General features: G+C 43.2%; 1 protein-coding gene across 2 annotated transcripts in view; it reads left to right on the top strand.

Annotated features, from left to right (window-relative positions):
- The first annotated feature begins 491 nt into the window (after positions 1–491).
- The window catches only part of LOC149313985 (tyrosine-protein phosphatase non-receptor type 4), a 155,102-nt gene continuing 131,180 nt past the window's right edge, over positions 492–24,413 (top strand). For both annotated transcript variants that reach the window (XM_089520313.1, XM_089520312.1), the window contains exon 1: positions 492–834. The gene's annotated coding sequence lies outside the window, so the exon portion shown is untranslated. The remainder of the gene's footprint in view (positions 835–24,413) is intronic.

Raw genomic sequence — 24,413 nt, 5'->3', positions numbered from 1 at the left:
GGCAGGCAGGAAGGAGGCTGGCTCTGGGGAGGAGGAGGAGGAGGAGGAGGAGGCGGCGGCAGCACTAGCAGCAGCAGCAGCAGTCCTGGTCCCCCTGCAGCCCCTCTGCTGGAGCCCAGCCTCGGAGGAGAGCGTTGGGAGAGCACTGCAGGAGGAGGGAGCCTCCCTGATTCTGGGCGCCCTTCCCTTCATAGAGGGGCCTCTAGGGCACCCAAGGGACCCCTTCCCCTCCTTCCTTCCTTCCTTCCCTGTTGGGTGGGGACGGGGGAAGCTTGCCTTGCCTTGCCTTGCCTCCCCCTTCCCCTCTCCTTCTTCCTTCCCTCTCTCTCTCTCTCTCTCTCTCTCTGCAGTGAGAAATGTCGGGGGGCTTTGAGCTGAGAGTGGGGCGGCTCTGGGTCCGTCCTCCCCCTTGTTTTCCCCCCTTTTTGGGGCGGCCTGCAAGGACTGAGCTGTTGAGGGCTTGAATTCAACACCTGTTTCCCTCCCCCCCCCCCCCATATAGATAGATAGATAGATAGAAATATTGGGGGGTGCTGAGGATTTCCTCACCCCCCAATTCTCCCACTTTTACACTTATTTTTTTAATTATTATTTTTTTAATTTTTTGGGTTGGGGGAGCGCAAAAGATTTCCTCACCTACTCCCCAACTCTCCCACCTTTACACCCATTATTATTATTGTTATTGTTATTATTGAAGGGTTGGGGGAGCACAGAAGATTTCCTCACCGACCCCCCCCAAACTCTCCCACCTTTTGGGCTTTTCTTTCCCTCCATTTTGGGGGGCTGTTGCTCCATTATCATCATTCGGTGGAAGGACGTGGCTGTTATATGAAGGTACGCGGAGGGGAGGATGAGCCTCCCCCAAATTCTTCTAACCCTTCTTCTTTTTTAATTGCCAGGTTGAAATGTCTGGGGGAGACTCCCCCCTTTTTCCCTCCCTCCTCAGCAGATTGCTGCCCGCCTCTCTCTCTCTCTCTCTCTCTCTCTCTCTCTCTCTCAATCTCCAAATGCTTGAGATCAGGGTGACCAGATGTCATCATCACCACCAAGGAGGACCAGGCACTGCAGAATGTAGGACATCCAAGGGTGGGAAATGGAGGACGTGACCAAATCAAAGCCGACAGCGCTCATATAAATGCAAAATCCATGCTGCTTAGTCGTGCTCAAAATGGAAGGCGTTTTGGAATTCTTCCTGGACAGGAGGCTGGAATGTAGGACGTGTCCTGGAGGAAAAAGGAGGACGTCTGGTCACCCTGCATGTCCTTCTTCTTAAGTTGCCAGGTTAAAACGAGGGACTCTCCTCCGCTTTTTGCTGAGCAGATGGTTGCATACCTCTTTGGAAATGCATGTGATGCCCCCCAAAATAATGAAAATCTGAATTATTAATGTCCTCTCCTGGGTTGCTGTGAGGTGTCTTTGGATTAAAATACACAGTGGTCGAATAAGTGAAGGAAACTGCATGGCGATATAGGAAAAAAACACCTCAATTTGAAGGGGAGAGGCAAATCATAATTGCCCAAAGTACTGATTTTGAAGGGAAGGAGGGAGCAGAAGGTCTTGGAATACAGAAACGAGATGCTGTTTATGAATATAGTGTCTGATCATGCGAGCGCCAGAACGGGGAACTAAAGAGATGGTGGCATTTATGTTATTTTGGGTCAGCTTCAATATTAGTTTGCTGAACACTGTGTTCTTGAAAGACTAGAAAAGGTTCTGAAGGGAAAGGACAGAATATTTATCTCCTTGCTGAGTGAAAATGTGGGGTTCGTAGAAGATGCAGTCGTAGTAATAGTTCTTGAAACCCAGAGGGCTGGGAATGGTTTGGTCTTTTAAGCCTTCCATGTTGTGTTTGCGCCCTATTATGTTAGCCTGGGAAGCAGCAGCAGCAGCAGCAGCAGCAGGAGGATTACGTTATTCTTAGTGGGAGTGGAGAAATGACAAAATTAGGTTGCTGGAAGACGCGTAAGGGTCCCCAGCTATGTTTGCTGGTTGCTACCACATGCATTTGGAAGCACGCTGTGAGAGCAGAACACTTCTACACTTGTACAAGGGACACTGTGCAGATATGTTGCACAATTCGTAAAAAATGAAAAGGCAAAGCAAAAGTTATTTTAAGGTGTGTACTCTGTAACGTGATCCGAGAGCGAAAAGTGAAGCTGGAGTTAGGCTACATTGTATTTTCAAGGTGTACATGCCTTGATCTGTATTTTGGATTATGTGGGAGCACATTTCTCAGTGTGGCAGCACATTTAAGGATTTGTATCTGTCACCTTCTCATTGGCCATGCTCATGATAGCATATATTAATTAGATATATTGAAGAGTAACTGGAAAATTAACATGTTGCTATAAAAAACCATTGCAGGTTGTTTTTACCCTGATGTGGTGCTAAACAATTTCAAAAACATGAGGCAAACCTTTTTTGAAGGAAGGCATATATGATGCCACCCCTGACAAGCCTCATGTAAAAAGTCTTCCCTGTTCCTCAAGTAGGTGGGGAAAAGCCCAATTCCAGACTTGGAGTAAGGGATCAAAATACCATTCAAGAACACAGAGCTGGTGGTACATGTTTATATAGTGTCCCGATTGGTCTTTCACATACCCCATTTTTAATATCTGAAATGATTGTTTTTTTAAACTGAAGTCCAGAGCAATACAGACAGAGAAAGTTAATTGTAGTTAGAAAGCAGTGTAGAATATTATTTCTTTGATTGGGTCTATAATAAGTGACCTGAATTCCTTATAAACCTAATGGGTATGTTCTTGTATGTTCTGCTTTCATGTACAGAAGGAAGAATGCTTATTCACAAAGATAAACAGTTAAATATTTCACATTTTAGCAAATACAACAAAATCCTATTCACATGGAGGTAAACTGTAGAAATTTGCAAAATTAGGATGGTTAAGGTTTCAGAAACCCACAACGTTCAGCTTCAGTCTCTTCTAGATTCTGAGTGCTATTACTCAGAATATTCAGAATGCATTTTCTGTTCCTATGATTTTCTCTTGTCCAAAATACTGCAGTACTTCATTTCTCTCTCTGTTTTGTCATTGGTTATTATGTGAGAGTGTTTTTGAATACTTTGAGACCTTTGTAAACCCAGTAAACCTCCAAATAAGGTTGTTGAACACAACATGTTATAACATTAATTTCCATTTGTGAGGTAAGACACAGTTTTACTGGATGACATGATGCATAAAGGTAAAATAATACTAACAGTATTTTTGTTTTGCTTTGCTTCAGCCTTATGGCTAATCTATTTCTCTCCTCCCTTCCCCCCCAGCATCAATTCAAAGTCTGGTGTATTGGATCAGTTCTTATGCTGACATTACTTCTTAAGATCAATGTATTTATGATGGGCTGTCCATATCTGCTAGGGGTAGGGGCACAGGGACTACCCTGAAAGTGGAAAAACTGCAAATGAAAAAGAAAACTATTTTTTTTATCTGAGAGAACACCTCTCTAGGAACCCCTGGGCCCTCCAGTGCAACTCTGCAGTCAACATTTGTTGGAGGTTGGCCATAGAATTGCACTGGAGGACCTACAGATGCCTAGCAATCTCTACAGCCTCCAGCATGACTTCCGGTAGACATTGAACATAGAGTCGTGCTGGCAGACCTAGAGATTCGAAGAAAAAGCATATTAATCAGATTTGCAAAAATCAGAGCCACAAATTTGGATGAATGACTGCATATGCATAAATGTTAATGTGAAGGAGAATAAAAAAAAATACATTAACTAGTTAAAATGGTAGTTGGTATTCACTTTCTGTTTGTTTAGCTCCTAGATCTTGTGGGTAAGCAAGGGAACATGTAAAGTAGATTTTATGAATTCTCATATATGCACAGAAGTGTAGGCCACCATGTTCTGTTAGCAATGCAAAAGCACAATAAGTACTTTGAAGGTAGATATTTTGTTATACACCTTTAAGATAAGGAATATGCTACTCGTATCCAACAAGGAGTGATTCATGTATACAAACTAATTCCCATACATAGTTTGCCTGAACTTAGAAGAGTCTACCGCATACTTAAGAGGTAGTGGTGATGGTTTAGGATCTGCCCAATCCATTCAGTCTTGCTTTTCCCAATCTGTTTTGAAGGTGCTCCAGAAATGTGTGGCAGCAGATTGTGCTAATGCTCTTGGAATTCTCTTTCTCCTGTTGGGAGGAGTGGGAGTGCCAACACTACCTTCCTGCTGTTCATTTGTTTAGGGTAAATTGGGGGAGAAGAGTGCTGCAAGTATTAGTGTAATCCTAGATCTTTGAATCCATGGACAACTGTGAAAGTAATTCCACTACAGCACCTTTTATGTAGTGCATGATGAATAAAGAAATCAGTTTGAGAAATGCAAGTGGCTTAAAGTCAAATGTTCCAATGTATGAAACTGTGGATAGTCATCCACAAAAGAGGCTACTGTCTTTTAGCTTCATTTGGATTCAGTTGATTCTCTTCCCCTTCTATTTGGAAAAAATAGGGTTGGTGTTGACACACCTGTAGTTTTCTGAAAAATAAAAGATTCATGTATTTCTTTCCCAATCTATGTTTGCCCTGGTTTTTAAGTCTTGCATAAATTCTCAATTCTTTGAAGCCCTGGTTTTTTAAAAATATTTTAGCATTAACAAATATACTATCTGACTGCTGTTGATTATGATTCTTTTTCTAATTCACATCTCTAGTAGCTCCTGGCATTCTTACATCTGCCACTGGGCAAGAACTATCATTTTATATGTGTATATATACAGCTAGAATACATATTGGTGTATACATTTATTTATTTACAATCAAGCTGGTGTGGAGGAAAATGTCACTTTGAAGTGCAATTGTTATTTTAATTAACATATAGACTTGGATATATTTCATATGTCTGTACAGTCAGACCTTTATATCCATGGGAATCCATTTCAGACCCCCAACAAATACAAAAAACCACAGGACCTTAAGTCCCATTCCCCCCTAATATTGATGCGACGTACGCATGCCTGCTAGTGTGGCTCTGTGCTCCCACAGTCATTGGGGACAATGGGGCTTGCCATCTGTGGATGCTCAGGTCCATGGATGGCAAGCCCATGGATATGGAGGATTGACTGTATTGGAAATACTAGATTTTCATACCTGTAGCATGAAAGCCCTTCATGTTTTGTCAGAATTTCATTAAAACATCCCAGGTGATTTATTAGTTAGTCATAAAAAGTATATATATATATTTAAATTCCCAGCTGGTCATTTGTTGTCCGATCATTCTTAATTGGGCGCAGAGAATCTCTGTGGCCTTCGTTAAGTGGAAAACGAGGGGTTGTACACACCGGCAGTAAGCACTGGCTTGGGGTGTATGCCCTGCCGCCACCCCAAGCCAGTGTCATGCCACCCACCTGACTGCAAGGTGCGCGACGTAACAGTGCTCCTTTGGCACAGTGTTCACACACCTTATGCCAAAAAGAGCATGGAAAAGTGCCGTGGTGGCAGCAAAGACACCCTTTTTCCAGGCCAAAAAGAAGCAGCACTTTGCCGCTTCTTTTTAACCCAAAATAACCTTGGATTGGGGCTGCAGCATGCAGTTGCCATGGCCCCAATCCGGCACTCAAAGAGACAGTGGCAAGCCGCTCCTTTGGAACAATCTGTTTCTCCCCTGAGATGGCCATAGGTGGCCATTGTGTAGCAACGATTTGTAGACCCGTTTATGATAGAGCTGAATGGATGAAATTAAGGTCCAAAACACACTGCAAAAATAAACCAGTTTAAGACTGCTTTAACTGCCCTGGCTCATTGCTAGGGACTTCTGGGAACTGTAGTTTTGTGAGGCATTTAGCCTCCACTGCCAGAGAGCTCTGGTGCCACAATAAAGTCCAATTCCCAGGATTCCCTAGCACTGAGCCAGGGCAATTAAAGCGGTCTCAAATTGGTGTTTTGAACCCAGGATGTCAGGCTTGTGTCTACTCACTTAATTGTCTTGTGCTGTCTGCTTCAGTATGCATAGGGCATTTGGCCCTCACTTGTGGCACTAATCATTACTCTTTGAATGATAAGAAATAGTATTATTAATTGTGTTGTGGGAATGTAAATAAACTGGTGCTGGGCATGCCCTTACCAGGTAAGATTACTTTACAAATTCTGTTGTATCCAATAATGCCCTTACACTGGCAAAATAATCACGGCTTTGGATTCCTTCTCATCCTGGAATGCTCCTCAAATTTGCTGCTTTATTGGTTATGATTGACCACTTCAAGCAGATAGGATCAGCATGAGCGCACAAAGGATAGTCGGAGATAATCACATTGATGAGTGAAATGTTCTTGGGCAGAACTGGATTTAACCCTATGCATTTTAATTGTATATTGGTATTTTAAAAGTTTAAAATCTAAACATATAACATATAACCGCCTAATTAGAGGAAATTAGTTTTGGAACGTGTGAATCTGCTTGATAAAATCTTTCCTTCCTGGAAGGAAGGCAGTCGAATTGTGCAAGCAGAAGAAGCATAGCATTGGCAAGCATCGTCCGTAATCTGGTCCTCTGCATATTCCCTTTAAGAGAAAAAAGTTTGCTCCCTGCTGATCTAAATAAGTAAGTGGTCCTTCCACATTCTCTGGTGTTATGGGTGAAGGACCCCCATGAATGTGGAAAAACTGCAAATTAGAAAACATTCTTTTTTACCTGAGAGAGCACCTCTCTAGGCATCTCCAGGTCCTCCAATGCAACTCTGTGGTCAACTTCTGCCAGATATTAACCATAGAATTATACTGGAGGATCTACAAATGCCTAGACAAGTGTTTTCTCTAGGCACTTCTAGGTTCTGTAGCACAACTCTATAGTCAACTGCCAGCAGAATTGTGCTGGAGGATCTAGACTGCTAGAGATTCCTGGAGAACTTAATCAAAACTGCAAATAATCAAATCCGCAGAAGTCAAAGTTGCAAATGTGGAGGGCCAACTGTATATGTAACTGCAGCAATTATGTATCATATAGAAGTGAGTGGAATAGTTCCCGGCTAAAATAGGATGGTGGTGCTGATCGTTGTAATTGAACATAACTGGAGGTTATAAAGTTGGGGTAGGCTGGCACCTTCAATGAAAATGGTCATTGATACAAATGTATTTTATTTAAAATTATGGTACAGTGGATCCTTACCTTACATGAGGGACCCATTCCATTCATTCATTTTGTTGTGCAGCTGCAGCATATGGCGTAGGCGCACTGTATTAGAAATTAAGAGTAACTATGATCCAGGCTTTATATGATTTGTTAGCTGCATGCAAGTTGGATCATAAGCTATAGCACTGTACATTTTAACTCAGCAATTCTCTTTGAGCATAGTGGAACTTAATTTTTTTGAGTATGGATATGTGGAACCTTATTTGTAACTAAACTAAAACCATTCTGGCATAGTTAATAGGTTCATTGGGGAAAGAAGGACTTAATCCTTTTGGAAACACTATGCTATATCAGTCTCAGAATAAGAGTCTGATAATAATTTAGACTATATTTTAGTCACATGCAACCAGTGCCCTTAGGCCACTACACCCATTTCTAGCACAGTTGTAAGACTCTTTTTGTGGTGTCCTCACTATTGTTAATCCCCATTCTAATCACTTTCATTTTGACAAGGAATTGGGCTGTAAAATGTTCTTACTACGAAAAGCCAGTATTTGCCAAGGATTGAGAATTAGCCAGTGTTCCTTTCTGGCTTGTAAAATGTTCCTTGTAACTTTACATTGAATAACAATTAAATTGATCCAGCAAAGGATATTGCTTAGCATATTTTTCTCCATTATCACAATGGTCCTGTGATAAAACACTTCCAGTATATAATTGGAAAATATAATTTTCATCTAGCAGTTGCAAATGTTCATGTTGTATTGACAAATATTTTCATATTTGTTATTCTTTGACCTTCACTGCTAAGGAGAATAAGCTTTCAGATTGTCTGTGCCGCTATTGTCCATAGCTATATACATTGTTGAACAAACAGATCTTTCTTTGGAGACAAACAACTGTCCTTTCTTCTTATACCACGTGAATTCTGGTGCTATCACTACTTATACAGTGATGGAGAGCTATCAGTTAGTTTCAGTTTGTATTTAATCAAACTGCTGTGCAATAGTTAAGTATGAAATGATACAATGGCTAAAGTGAAACTGAAGAAAACAGCATTTTATGGAATAATACAGGAATGGGAATTGTGTAACTCTCCAGATGTTATTGAGCTGTAACTCCCAGCATCCTTCACAATTGATTATGTTCAGGGCTGTTGGGAGTTGCAATTCAATGTCTTCTGAAGGGTGGGACATTATTTCACTCCTATATAATGGAATGGGACAGAGATATGGAATGGTTAGATAACACACTCCATGTGTAAAATATCAATTTGGTATAGGGTAGCTGCTGCCTGTCCCCTGGAGTAGATTTGATGAACGTGTCAGCTGTAATATGTATGAGGTAAATGATTCATAGACTACTTATAATAATGGAGTCTTATTGATTTCAGTGTGAGTTCTTTAAATGTAAATAGCAGGCTTCATAAGCCAAAGAAAACAGAATACCTTGCTAGCTTCCAACAGATCATAACGAGTAGGATGTGGAGTTGATGATTTGATATATTTAAATAGATCTGATGTAATGATTAAGCTAGTAGTGTTTTGTAACTATAAATATGTTTGGCATTCAGGGAATCTGAATGTTCTCTTGGTTATTATCATAAAAATATAGGAAGTGCTCCAGAAATCCATGTAGTTCAACCTTCTGTCTCCCACAGTGGTCAGCCATATGTTACCAGGAAATCTGCGAGTAGTGAATACTATTGAGTAGTGAATACTACCTCCCAGTAACTGGCATTGAATAGGGTATTGTTTATGAAACCAAGAGAGCTTTTATTTAGCTTTTATGACATATTTAGACCAGTCCTCTATGAAAGTGTAAAAGTTTGTAAGCTAATGGCAATTGCTATACTTTGTGCCAGTGAACTCTGAATAATTTCCTTTGTCTCCCTTAAATCTACTGCCAGACACTAATTCATGCATTCATACACAATGGTAAGCTAGTATCCCACAAAATCCTTGGCTTACCATGTTTAGTGTGCTCACTCGCACTTGCAGCAGAGTGGACTTAGTGAACTTGTGTGAATGTGACACTGTTCAGTACTCTGGCTTGTTTCTTTCCCAGCAAGCTAGAGAAGTAATCCAGAGTTCATTCATGGCTTCTTTCTGTGAGTTATTGGGGGTAAAAGAAGTCAGAGCACCATCTGCTTCCATGTTAGCACATTATGCTAAATAAATCAGGGATCAAAGGTTTTTATTGCTCCAGATATGAGCAGTTGGATTCCTGTCCAGGGATCCTGGCTTATCTTGACATGTATGCTATCGTACTGGCTGACCCACAAAGTCCTTCTGTTACGAGAGGGGGGGTAAAATATTTCTAGGCATCTTTTCCATTGGGATAGAATTGTGTGACCTTCCAGATGTTGTTGAATTGCAGTGCCCTGTAGTTAGGGCTGCCATAATTGTCCACTTTTACCAGGGACAAAATGTAGGACAAATTCAAGACCAAACTGTAGGGCAACTGCAGGACAAAACTCAGCTCAAAATGTAGGACATTTAAGGTCCACCATTTTTCTTCAATGTCCTACATTTTGGGCTGAGTTTTGTCCTGCAGTTGTCCTACAGTTTGGTCTTGAATTTGTTCCACATTTTGTCCCTGGTAAAAGTGGACAATTATGGCAACCCTACCTGTAGTCCTAATCGTAGCTGTGTTGGCTAGGGCTACTGGGAGTTGCAATTCAATGTTTAAAGGGTTACACAATTCCCACATTGCATATACTTTACATTATAAATAAATAAATATTATAGTTAAACTTTCATATTTACATATAACCTATACTGATCTAAACTTTCCCAGATGTTGTAGCCTTTCTTTTGAAGAAAGCTGCTCCAACTCAATGCTCATTATCGTATAATCTCCAGGTATGCAATGTTCTGTTTGAGATAGGCAAAGAAAGCTGAGCACAGCATTCCACAATCAGCCTCAACACAGATGTAAATTAAAGTATTGTTACACCAGTTTTCTTTGCTTGAATCCCATTCCATCCTGGCATAGAATTATTCTTTTAATGCACCCTGAACTGATGTTCTCATTAAACCATCATCGCCCATAACCATAAAAATCTCTTTTCTAGTTAGGCATCATCAGTCCAGATCCCACAAATGTATATATAAGGTTGGGGTATATTTTGCCCCAGTATGCATAACCCCAAACTTAATTATTGAGCATCATTTAGTATTTTGTTGCCCACTCATCCGGTTGAGAAGAATCATTTTTGAGCTCCTCTTAACCATTTGGATTTCCAAACAAGTTGATGTTCTGTGCAGGCCAAATATGTTGGTGTCCTCTGCAGACAACTTGTATAAGTCAAATAGGCTTGATCCCAATCCAAATCCTTTCCAGGGCCTCACTGCTTATTTCTTTTCATTTAAAGAATAGTCATTTTACTGCCATCTGTCACTTGTTTAACCTAACAGGAGCTGTCCCCTGATCCTTAACTGGCAGCGCTTATTCCAGAACCTTTGGGGAAGCATATCTTCATGGATAGCCTAGTGAGTTACAGAGATTTCTTTAAATATAGACAAATAGGAATCAGTGGAAACAAATAATGGCTTTAATATGTCATTGTGGTGTCATTGAAGGTGAAGTAATGTCTCTTCCTAAATTTTGCTTTCATTAGGCCCTGTTTCCTTTACTTACACCATTTGCTGAAATCTGTTAAATGGACACCGTTGAAAAATTGCATTCTTCATTTTGTTTGATCATGGTCAGTAGCTGACCAGCACTCTCATTGTAAACTGGGGATGGACAAGTGCAGCCCAAAGGCCACATGAGCCCATCCATTTTGTTATTGTTGTTATCATCTTTAAGGATTGATGGTACGCCTTATTTCTGAAGCATTGACAGTCTTCCAGTTACCTTGGTGTCTTTACTGCTTATATGACAAGCTAATGATGTCAACTCAAACTGAGTAGGACAGAGAATGTTTTAAGAGAAAGGATGTTCATATAGCCATTTCTGTTGTTTTCTTGATGATCTTTGACAGTTTCTGTTCTTTAATTTTCAACAGTATCTTGAACTGCATCACAGTTTTTTAACACTGTAATACAGGAATATCATGCTGCTTTTTAGAAGGTGCTAATATAAGTTGACTCTCATACTTAATAGAGAAAGGATTTAATACACAGGCTCCCTTGGTGTGTAATTTTCCTAACTGGACTCTCCTGTTGGGGTAAAGGGTATGGTTTTTGTTTACTTTTCTGTGCATACTGCAGCCCTGTGCTTCTTGAAAAGCTACTGTGAAGATTGTAGGATTGTGGGAGGTGTTGATGGGACCTGTAGGGAGAATTGATTAATTGTCCTTGTCCTCTCTGCTGAAGACTCTGCTCTCTTGCAAGTGCAGCAAGACCCTTACGTTTGTGTAAGGGCAAATCTAGGTCAAATCCTTAATTTCTTGCTGCATGAACATAGGAAGCTGCTTAATACAAATCTTTGGTCTATATGGCTCAGTACTGACTCCAGTGACATGTCAGCTCTTCCCACCTCACCTGCAGGTGGTAGGGATTGCATTTGTGACCTTTGCTCACAAAGCATGTGTTCTACTACTGATTTTGGGACCTTTTCCAAAATTCTGTTGGCAGTTGTTCTGAGTCAGAGGTCCAAAACACATGGCAGAAATAATCCAATTTGAGACTCCCTTAACTTCCCTGGCTCAGTGTTAGGTAGTTATGGGAACTGTAGCTTTGCCTTCTCTGTCAGAGAGCTCTGGGGCCACAATATACTTGAATTTCCAGGATTCCCTAGCACTGAGCTATAGCAGTTAAAGGGATCTCAAACTGGATTATTTCTGCAGTGTGTTATGGACCTAAGTTACACTCTTTTACTCCTTTTTTTACATTCTGCTTTTTTGTTTAAAATGAGTAAATATATTTAAGATTAACTTTTCTAACTTTTAACCTTCACACTTTATGACTATAACATCCCAATCCTTTAAATAAATATAATGATGAGGTAATATTTCTGGTGTGAGCCAGAGTAGTTTGAGTGTTGGACTGCAAACTCTGGAGACCAGGTTTCAAATCCCTGCTTGGACATGGAAATCTCCCCTCTGCCATGGAAACCTGGGGCGACCTTAGGCCAGTCACACTTTCAGCTTCAGAGGGAGGCAAAAGCAAATTGAAGAAATCTTTAAAAAAACAACAACACAGTGATAGGTTTATTTTAGGGTCTCCAAAAGCCAGAAATGACTGACTTGAAGGCACACAGCAACAATATTTCTGATGAAGCTGAAATTGGTGAGCAATTCCCAGTTGGTTCTACTGGACATTGAATGCTACACTGTTGTGATAGTTACCATGTCTCAAATTGTGTGGTTCCCCTTTATCCAGCTGTAGAGTTTCATTCTCTGGCTAGAAAGTGCCTAATTTCTTTCAGAAATGTATAGCCAACAAATTGTTAGCTTTGCTTTCTTTATGCAATAACAAGAATATCAAGGAAATAGGATGAAGAATATTTGTGTAACTTGTGCGTTCACAATTGTGTGTGAGGGATTTGAATCAGAAGAAAGGTGGTAAACTCATGTCTGTACGACACAATGTATTAATCTCTGAAATGATATTGGGGTCAAACAGACAGGCCAAAAGAAGCAGTTTCAGGCTGCTTTGGGGGCATGGCTTTTCGATGACCCCCCCCCCCCTCACAGTGGCTGGAAACTGTGCTGTGGCTGCACTAAGGGGGGGACCACACTAAAAAGAAGCGGAAATAAGCCACTGTAGCGCAGAAAGTGTGCATTTTTGATCTTGCATATAAATACCCTGATGCGAGACCAGTCCCAAAGGAACTCTCCATCCTAACTAACGCTAAAGCTGCATATTAATACATTGGTGTAGATGCACATTTAAAAAGGACAGAATCAGCAGTCAGGGCAACAATATGAAAAAGAAAAAGTGTGACACCTCCAGTGGCTATAAGTAAAACATACACAAACCAGGCAGTCCAAGTCAGAGCGTGGGGTAAAGGAGGCATGTGCGGGGGGCATGATTGTGCATTGCCAGTGTTTTACTGGGCACACATCTGTTCCAATGCCCTGTCCCAGTGGAGGATCGCAGGTATGACTGTGTGCATGATCAAAGGTGGTGGCCATCCAATGGGATGGCATCTAGGTAGCAGGCAGTCATCAGCAGTGTGTTCATGGATGTTTGGAATTAAAAAAAAATTATCCATCAGCATGGCTTGATGGCACGTCGTGCAGTCATGGTGTGTCCATGCGGACTGCCTTAGGAGTCGGTGGTACAAGTCAGTAGAGTCAGACCACTGTTTCCTGCCCGTCTGCTTTGCCACATTATAGCTCAGGAAAATAGTGCTATGAATCTAAGGCCCAAAACACACAGGCCAAATAAAATGTTTTCTGGGCGCTCTGGAGGTGTTGCATTCAAACAATTCATGCCCCCAAACCTCCCGAAAATCACTCCGAGGCCACCTAAGTCGGTCTGAAGCCGGCTGAAGAAAGAGCAGCAAAAAGCCGATTCTGCTGGCGCCCCATTGGGACTCGTTGCCATGGTCCTACAGCTACCCTTTTGGCCCGTTTGCTTCATCCCAAAGGGATCATAGACTTTGATTCTTATCACCTCCTCATCTGCAGCAGGGTGGTATAATGAAAGGAGTTTTGAAATGTAATTTGCAAAATGACATGAGTGCAGAATGGCACCACTAAATTGCTTATCCTTGATACTGTTTTAAATGTTCCATTCTATACATTGTATACAAATATTTGGCTGTAATATAATTCATGTTATTTTTATTTATTTTTGGAAGAAGGTACTCTTTTGTTCCCTGTTTTAAGATACGAAGAAAATTCCAAAATGGTTATCATTTCCTGTTTGTTGCTAACTTCTTCAGGTGTTTTCTGCACTTTGAACTGGGCTGAGAAATATATCAACAGCCAGCATAGCAAGAGCAGAATACATGTTATATGAGCAGAACATCTGGTTCCTGTGATCATTCTGAAAATGTGATCATTTTCTATCTTGAAAATCTGCCTCATGTATAGTGCAGTGCAGTAATATAACCTGGAGTTAACACAACACTTAAGCTCAGTTATTCCTGCTAAGATAGGACTGTAGCTAGGCTGCTTGCCAAAGCTGATTGAAGGCACCCACCACCACCTGTACATCAAGTGATAATTCAGCTAAGGTCCAAAACACTCTGCAGAAATAATCTAGTTTGAGACCTCTTTATCCACCCTGGCTCATACTAAGGAATTCTGGGAACTGTAGTTTTGTGAGACATTTAGTCTTCTCTGTCAGAGAGCTCTGGTGCCACAATAAACTACGGTTCCCAGGATTGCCTAGCACTGAGCCAGGGCAGTTAAAATGATCTCAAACTGGATTTTTTTCTTCAGTGTGTTTTGGACCTAAGTTACAAATCAATTCCTTTGAGTCAGTACTGTACTTCTTAGAATAGGTGGAGCAATCACTGGCTAGCAACATCCTAGTCTTGACTATGTTAAGTCTCACTTTATTGGCATTCTTCTAATCCACTGTTGCATCCAGGCATTGACTCAGCACAAGCACTGTCTTGAATATGACAATAGGAATGAGTGGAATTCCACTAAGACCATTCTAGAGATGTAAAATCAGTGTGCATGGTGCTTTACAAAATAAAAGAACAAAAACAGCCAATCCTACCAAAGGTGCACAGTCTGACTCTCTCTCTCTCTCTCTCTCTCTCGGGAAGGTAGGAGTAATGCAAATGTAAAATGAATGCAGTACAATTGTAAACAAATTATCCAGATTGAAATACAAAACAACAGCAACAGCAATGTAATATAATATAAAGCAAACTGGATAAAATGGAGATTTCACTCCCAAAATAGGGGAAATGATAGCAGTATCCTTTACAGATTGAAAGCCATTTGTTACTTTAGGAACATAAAATACCTCTATAAGAACCCTGGTGGCAAAGTAGTTAAATGCCTGTACTGCAGCCACTCACTCACAACCCCCAAGGTTGTGAGTTCAGTACCAGCCAGGAGCTCAAGGTCCACTCAGCCTTGCATCCTTCTGAGCTTGCTAAAATGAGTACCCAACTTGTTGAGGGCAATTAGCTTATACATTGTAAACTGCTTAGGGAGTGCTTAAGTGCACTGATAAGCAGTATAGAAATGTATTTGCTCTTGCTACACTGACAAAAAACTTACTTCTTAAATCAGACGCCACCTCAAGTAAAGGGTTTCCAAGGTATTGCAGATAGGGGCATTGGGAAATGATGACTGCAGTGTTTTTCCAGTTTCAGGGTACATTGAGATAGGCAGCTGGAGAGACCCTTTGGACTAGAGACCTGCAGCTGTTTGTCTCAATACACCACACCATACTATACTTAGTGTTTTGAAGTCTTCCATTTTTAGGGACAGTAAATACGTGAACGCATTGTCTTAAAAATTGGATTCATTAGTAATTCATCTGGTATTTTGTAATCTGTTGGGTATTTAAAAAAAAAAAGTTTTCCATTTTTTGTATAGCAGAAGAGCTTTGGGGAGAAAGAAAGCTTTATTTTCATCTCTAAAAACACTTAGCCACAAACAGGAACAATCAGTAGTCCAGTACCCACCACATTATGACTGATGACAGGCAGGATTATTTTTTCCAAGATAGCCTCCCACATTTTCTAATGGCACTTTCCTGAACAAAGCTACTAGGCACTACAGACTTGGTTGCTAAATGTAGCAGCCATAGCAATTGCTGCATGTTCTTGATAAAGGCCCAGTCAAAATAACATTGCAGTTTTGTCTAGCAAGGCATCAATATATTTTGGTGCAGTGCAATCTTGCATGTGTCTACTTCCTTCCAGGCAGGTATGTATAGAATTTCAGCTGAAACCTGCATTGGTAGTGTGCATGATGATACTAATATGCCATTTTTTGAAATGTTAGTCGAGACAGAACAATTTTATTTTTAAGCCTACACTTTGAGCCTGGAGGAAATAGTACATCTGCCTCAAAATATGTGATAAACAACAGATTTTTGGATCCCCTCTTTCAAGAACTCAATACTAATAATTGAAAATCTGTTGTACAAATAAAACTGTTCCCACATAAATCAAGAACTTATTGTAGTTCAATTTCTTCATTTAAAAAAAGCCTGCTCATTTATCTGACTGTAACCAAAACCTGTACATATCTGTCTCTCTATATTAGCATAAGATTATTCAAGCAAAGCCAGAAGATTTTCAAAAGAACAGGAACTTTTTGTGCTGTCAGAAAGAAAGCCAGAGGAAGTGTGCATTGTATGAGGATTTCAGTAACTTGTTACATTTATACCAGAACACCTCAGGTGGTTTGGAGGGGTGTATTCATGTGTATGTCTGCTAAAAATTAAGTCCCAGTGAATTTACTTCAGCTTTTTTCTGAGACATGCCAGGATAAAAGATGGTAGTCTTTTCTTTTCATGGGTGATCAACTAACTTGAAAATGCTGGATTATATAGCTGCAGTAAAATGGTGCAAGAACTTTGAGATGAAGATCATCAAAGATTAAAAACACGTGTTTTTAAATTCTCATTTTTCATGTTATTTGAGACATATTTCTAGCGAGTAGAAGCAATTTTTCTCAGATACATTCCCAAAACTAATTTGTGCTGTTTTATTACTACTGAGGGGAACTCAAGGCTGAAATTCAGTGACAACGCATGCGCATTGTACAAGTGTACAAGTGCAGTACAAGTGGATTTATTTATCAGAAAATGGACATGGTATAGCTCTGTTAAGATGAAATTAAGAATTCAAGTGTGTGAGTCTCATGGCAGGGGAGGGGGGAGTCCTGCATATAGTGGAAATAAGCAGTTCAAGGAGATAGTAGAATACTTGTTTTTGACTTTGGCTTTCCTCATGTGGAGAGATTTGGTATTTAAACACACAGGGAGCTTTGAAGCCCATAATTTACCCACATATTAAAGTGATGATGGCCAAATTTCACTTCACTCATCTTGGTAATGGGGATTAGCAGATCTCCAGATCTGATCATGTTCCTGATTTATTTTACTTGGTAAAGGAAATATGTCCCTCCCTTCTTGGCACCATTATTGCTTGCAGCAATTGTGTCTCAAGTATATGGAAATGTAATTTTACAAGGTACCTGATATCTACATGAAGCACTCAGGCATCTTGACAACCATGGATTTTGGGATCCCTGGTAGTTACTATGAGAGGAGAAATGATTCACAGAAAGCATCCACCGACACTGACATTATTGTCACTATTGTTTACACAGTTAATAAATTCAAGCCAGAGAAAGTAAAGTTCTCTTGCGAGCTGATTCATGATTGACTGCCTATCCTTCCAAACTTTGGCAGCATAGTTTATAACTATAATGCTGACAAAATATTATTGGGCAGCTGTATCCATATCCTTTCCCTCCCTGCAATTAGGTTTTGATCAGTTGATTGACCTAAAAACACCAAAATGGTATTTCCCAGTAGATAAGAGAGGAACATCCTGGAAGTTGGTTTGTTCCTCCCACTTGCTTCTAGTAGGCAGGACAAAGACTGAAAGTCATCTCCCCACCTTTCTCCTTGCTTTTTCTTTAAAAAAGAGGATTTTCTCCCTCCTTTTCTCTCTACTGTTCTCTTGGATCTCCCCCAATAGCACACTTCACCCTCTCCTGCTCTTGCCCGGTCCCCCCACTGCCACCGCTGCCACCGATGCTTATTGTAAAGGGCATCTTCATGATAGGGAAACTATTTTTGCAAGTAAATTATAGTTGCACAGTTTAACTATTACTTGGATCATTTTTATATTTACAGTTGTTTGACAAATTAATTTCATGTTTTATTAATATGTTTGGAAGGAAAACAAAATGTTGAATCTAAGGCTTCATCTTCACTACATAAATAATCCAGTTTGACAGTTCCCAGAATTCCATAGCATTGAGCCTCGGCTCTTAAAGTAGTGTCAAACTGGATTATTTCTGCAGTGCTGATCAAGCATAAGTTGGCTGTATTGTCACCAAGTTCATTTGGGTAGAAGCTAAGGCTGCCTCACTCTGGTGCAGGTACTGAGCCTTCTGTTGGGAGTACAGTTCGAATCGGATGGTTTTGATTTAACAAAACAACTAGCTATAGCTAGCACAAATGCAGTAGCTAGTAGACTCTCATGTCATGTGTACTTTAGAGAACATGTACCACTAGTCCTGAAACAAAAGATTGCCTTCTGATTTGCTTCCAAGTTCAATGAAGGGGGCTGGTTTTGACCAACAAAGGCAGGATAATCTGAAATTTGGTTGTGGTGATGTTTATGATATCTTTGCACAGATTGCATATTAATGGACATAGAGAAAAATGTTGTATAGGTTAGTTTGTTGTTCTGTGTCTTCAAGTGGTTTTTTCAATTATGGCAACCCTAAGGTGATCCTATCATGGGGTTTTCTTGGAACGATTTGTTCTTCGTGGTCTCTGCGAAGCACACAAATGGGTTATTCTGCGCCTGCGCAGCATTTCCGGATCGTACTGGAATCGCTAGGGAAGACTTTTTGGTGGTAGCTCCGCCCACCCTCTATATAGGCAGGAGGACTTCCCGCCCTTTCTCAGTTCCTTTTGTCCGCCGCATGAGCAGCTTAGGAACCTCACTTAGAACCGCTCCATCCTTAGCTTTTGGTTTCGTTTCCTGTGTTTGCTCTGACTTCGTTTGACTCTGACTACTCTTTGGATTGTGATTTGGACTTGGTTTTGGACTCTGATTGACGGTAACCCTCGGACTCCTTGACAATTCTTTCTCTTTGTCCCTCAGCTTTGGTCTAAAGATGTCTGCGCACTCTTTTAAAAAGTGCACTGAATGTGGGACAAACATCCCAGTACTCGATGGACACTCCTTGTGCCTCCTCTGCCTGGGCGAGGGCCACATCCTTGCTTCCTGCCCTCACTGCATGGCCTTCACTCCGCAGGCCAGGAAGAATAGGGAGATGTGCCTGAGACCCATGCTACACGTGCAAATTTTGAAGCCTCCCTCCACCTCTAGAGCCTCTACCAAGGCTACAGCCACCAAGGGCAAGCTCCCATCTCTGGCCTCAGGGGTCCCTGCCAAGGCAACTGCTGCCGAGGGCACTACCCCTTTGTCTCCTCTGAGGGTCCCTGTCAAGGCTACTGCTGCCAAGGGCAAACCCTCTTCGGAAGTCTCTGGGTCAACCCCAGACAAATGGAGGTCTTCGAACCAGGATGTGGCTGGCCACCCATCCTCACCAAAGAGGAAGAAAGACTCCAAACCAGAGAAGAGAAAGCACAAATCTTGGGACAAGTCCAAGGACTCATCCCATCATTCAGGAAAAAAGTCCTGTCCCTGTCTGGACTCTGACTCCAACCACCGGTCCTGTACCGGCACACCTTCCCAGCCTGCTGACACGGAACTGGTCTCAGTACCGTGCGCCCAGCACTCCTGGGCTCGACCAGACACAGCCACCTTTCTGCATTCCTTCTCTGAACCCTACCAACTCTCGGAGGGTGAAGAGGAAGCCTCTCCTTTCACCCAAGTGGTGATACCGGACCGACTCTCCCAGACTTTGGAGTTTGTTGGTTTCGAGAACGAACAGGACTATGATGCATCCTCTGTCCTAGCTGAACCCCCCAGAGAGGATGTTGTTTTTGATCAACCACAAGCACTTATTTTTTGCCTCTTGATCCTTCTGAAGTCCATGGAGGCCATTTTATTTCAACCTTCCAACCTGTTGAACCTGTCTTGCCTCCTACAAGGTCATCTGCCCCGTCCATCCTACTTCGGTCTCGTCTCTCCTCAGTTTCCTGAGTGGAACCAGTCCGACCCATACAGTCGGCTTCTGCTGTATCCTTGCAAGTGCGCCCCTTGTTCCCAGTACCGATAACCACTCAGGCCTTCTTGGCTTGCACCAGGACCAGGTCAGCTTCTGCTGAATCCACAGACCACTCCGTCTCTGACTGTGCTCCAGCTCAACGGTCGCAGGCCCTCGACTTTCTCAAGGCCCCCTCCCCTTCAGATGACATTTTTTTCTTTTTCGGAACAAATAATCTGGGTGGGCAAGGCCCTAAACATTGAAGTCCTCCATGCAGACTCTCAAGCTTTTGATCCCATTGATGAGAGGGTTCGGGACAAGGTCCAACCTCCGACCTCCATTGCATTCCTACCATTGATGTCCAGGATTGCAAAGAGTTCTTAGCCCACTTTGTCCATGGCCAACCTGCCACCAAGAGACTTGACAATCTCTACCGTTTCACACCCTTGGAAGAGATTTGGCTCTTTGAGCACCCTCGCCCAAATTCAGCAATTGTGGAAACCTCGCAGATTCACTTGGCCCTGAAGACAGCTTTGACCCGCAGTGACAAAGAGGGTTGTAAGCTTGACACCATGGCACGGAAATCCTACGCCTCACAGTCCTGGACCACAAAATCCAGAACTACTCAGCGTGTATGGCTGCCTACCAACAGCAGCTTTGGGAGAAAGCTCTTTCTTTGTATAAAGACCTCCCTGAAGACAAGAGATGGACGGTCATGGCCATCCATGCAGAAGCTCATGCACTGGCTTCGCATCAGATCTCGGCGGACCGACACTCAGCTGACTGTGCTTCCCGTCAACCCTCGGGCGCCCTGGGCCTCAGACGCCACAATTGGCTAAGGTCTTCGAATATAACGCCTCAAGCCAAACAGGCCATTGTAGAATACAGCCCGTAAATACGGTATGTCCTCTTCCTCCACTTCTTGCCCTCCTTTTTCTCAATGTTGTTCGGGATGGCAAAGACACCCCTCCCCAACCAGGGTAGATCCAACCAGTCTTCAGACTACCACCAGCAGCACTTCCCTCCCCAACAGCAAGGGAAACACCAACAAAGCAACCCTTCCATAAGAAGGATGCAGAGCAAGGCAAGCAACGTTTCTGAAGCTTCCCAGCTCACTCCATTCTGTCAACTCCCTTTGGGGATCGCCTGGCCCACTTCCACCACTCTTGGGCCTCCATAACATCCAACTCCTGGGTGCTTTCCATCGTCTGTAGAGGTTATGCCCTGGAGCTGCAATCCTCTCCCCCAAGGGGTATAATTCTCACCACTCTCCCTTCAGACACCTTCCATCTTGCCTCTCCTGCAGGAGTCAGACTGGTTCACCACCTTGGATCTTCAGGACGCCTATTTCCACATCAGCATCCGAGAGGACCACCAGGACCTTCTCGCCTTCTCTGTCGACCCTGATTGCTTTCTGTACCGAGTACTGCCCTTTGGACTTTCCACTGCGTGGAGAGTGTTCACAAAGTGCATGGCAGTCGTAGCCGCGTATCTCCGCCAGCAAAACATCATTGTCTTTCCTTACCTAGACGACTGGTCGTTTTTGGCCCTGTCCAGGCAGATGCTCCTCTCCCATCTCGAGTTGGCATTCTCTCTCTTTCACTTCTTGGGACTCATGATCAACAAGGAAAAGTCCACCCTCTGCCCAAACCAGTGGGTTCACTTCATAGGGTCCACCTTGGACTCCACGACCTGCAGCGCATACCTTCCTCACGACAGGCTCCTCAACCTCAGGTCTGCAATTTGTTGCTGCCTTGCCTTCCGGCGCATCACTGCACGAACAGCTCAGGTCGCCCTCGGCCATATGGCATCCACAACATATGTCACGCTGTGGGCCCGTCGCCACATGTGCCCCTTCCAGTCATGGCTCCTCTTGGTCTTAACCCTGCCTTCGATGATCCACGCACGTGGCTCACTGTTCCAAGGCCTGTCGCCCACTCTCTCCGCTGATGGCTTGACCCACGCAATGTGTTGGTGGGCATTCCCTTTCTGCCACCACAACCTCAGACTTCACTGACCACCGATGCCTCAAACACGGCTGGGGAGCCCATTTTGATGACCTCTCTGTCCATGGGAGGTGGTCCACATCAATGCACTCAAGCCAACTCCACATCAATGCGCTCGAGATGCTAACGGTACAGAAGGTACTGAAGGCCTTCAAACCCTCCCTGCGAAACCAGGTCGTCGTCCTCCTCACGGACAACATGACTGTGATGTATTACATCAACAAGCAGGGAGGTACCAGGTCGGCCACCCTTCTTGGCCTCACCTTTCCAATTTGGAACTGGTGCATCTGGAAACAGATCACTTTGCAAACCATACATCTCCCTGGAGAGGAGAATGAGCTTGCAGACAAACTGAGCAGAGTTCCAGACTCCTGTCACAAGTGGCAACTGAAACCTCAGGTTGCCTTCTGTCTTTTTTCTCTGTGGGGAACACCGGATGTCGGCCTTTTTGCCTCTCATCTCAACACTCACTGTGACCACTTTTGTTCCAGGATCCCTTCACCTCAGTCCCGCAGGGACTCCTTCCTCTTCCAGTGGTCCGGCAAAATGTTCTACGCCGTCCCCCCATTTCCTTTGATCACCAGAGTGGTAGCAAAGCTATGCACAGACAGATCGGACGTGATCCTGATCACCCCTTGGTTGCTGAGACAGCTGTGGCTCGCCCCCCTCCTCCATCTCTCCAAAAGCCTATTCTAGCCTCTGTTGCTCTGTCCTGACCTCCTGACCCTTCACGACAATGGGTTCGCCACCTCGACATGGACACTCTCTGTCTCGTGGCGTGGAGGATTTGGCCCTGACCTGACTTTCAGTACTGGTCCGAGAAATCATCCTGACTTTCTGAAAGCCTTCCACTCAGTGCTCCTACACCCTCAAATGGGCTAAATTTTTGGCTTTCTTGTCCTCAGCGGGACTCACCTCTTTGGAGGTCACTGTCTCTGTTGTTTTGCACTTCCTCCACCACCTCTCAGTATCCGGACTCTCCATTTCCTCCTTAAAATTCTACCTCACGGCCATCTGCGCCCACTTCCAATTTTCCAGCCGCCCATCCTTCTTCACCGACCCACTCATTAAGACATTTTTCAAGGGCCTAGCCAACCTAAGACCACAGGCAGTGATCCCAGTCTCCGCTTGGTACCTCCAGCTCATCTTGGCAGCACTCACTACCTCATCCTTTCAACCTCTGGTTTCCTGTGACCTCAGGCTCCTCACCTGGAAGACAGCCTTCTTGGTAGCGATCACCTCAGCACGCCAGGTCAGTGAACTCTGCCCTCCGTACAGACTCTTCGTACCTGAAATTTTTTAAGGACAAGGTTGTCCTCCATCCAGACATTTCCTTTCTACCAAAGGTTGTGTCCACCTTTCATCTTAGTCAAGACATCATTCTCCCAACACTAGCCCCGAACCTGACCACCGACACCGAGCACAGGCTCCACTCTCTTGATATCAGGTGGGTGCTAGCCTTCTACCTCGACAGGACTTCATCCTCTCATCCCAGACTTTTCGTCTGCTACTCAACCCCCAAAATGGTGCTTTCAGTCACACCTCAACGTTTCTCCAAATGGGTGACTTCCATAATCCTCTTCTCTTATGAGATTTTTGGGAAGACTCCGGCTGCTTGAATTCGTGCCCATTCCACCAGGGCGGTAGCTTCATCTTCAGCCTTCCTCTCCGGAATTCCCTTGGAGGACATTTGCAAGGCTGCGGTATGGTCACAATCTCTGACTTTTATCAAGCACTACAGACTTGATACCAGACACCGACGTGAAGCAGCCTTTGGCAGAGCTATTCTCCTTTCCGGAATGCACTAAGGTTAGTTGGCACCTGTCAAATAACAGACACTCACACTGTTTTTTGGTTTAATCATTTATTTATTGCCAGGGCACTCCCTCCTCCACAGAGGAACAAGCTTGCTAGTCTAACCCATTTGTGTGCTTCGCAGAGACCATGAAGAAGAAGGACAGGTTGCTTACTTGTAACTGTAGTTCTTCGAATGGTCATCTGCGAATCCACACAAATCTTGCCCATCCTCCCCTCTGTCGTGTCCTCCTCTCTTCCTTGTTTGCTCTTACGGCGGACCTTTTGGAACAGAGAAAGGGCGGGAAGACCTACTGCCTGTATAGAGGGTGGGCGGAGCTACTGCCAAAAAGTCTTCCCTAGCGATTCCAGTAGGATTTGGAAATGCTGCACAGGCGCAGAATAACCCATTTGTGTGGATTCACAGATGACCACTCGAAGAACTACACATACAGGTAAGCAATCTGTTCTTCAGAAGAGATTTGCCATTGTCTTCCCCTGAGCTTGAGAGCGTATGACTGGCCCAAGGTCACCCAGTGGGTTTCATGGCCAAGTGGGGAATTGTACCCTGGTCTCTAGAGCTGTAATCCAACACTCATGCCACTATGCTACTCTGGCTCTCTTTTTAAGATAAATCAGGGGATGTGTGAGAAGGAGGGAGAGTGAACTGAGTAGAATACTGGAATGTGCTGGACTCTTGATTAGCTGAGGAAGAGAATGGAACAGGGCAGACTAAGAATAACAGTTGGAGTGTGAGGAATTGGAGTTTGGAAGTTTGCTAGTTGTTTT

Source organism: Sceloporus occidentalis, unplaced genomic scaffold, assembly GCF_023333645.1.
Source record: "Sceloporus occidentalis isolate IW3139 unplaced genomic scaffold, rSceOcc1.0.p SCAF_4, whole genome shotgun sequence".
NCBI lineage: Eukaryota > Metazoa > Chordata > Lepidosauria > Squamata > Phrynosomatidae > Sceloporus > Sceloporus occidentalis.
This window is presented reverse-complemented; position numbering and strand designations above follow the sequence as displayed.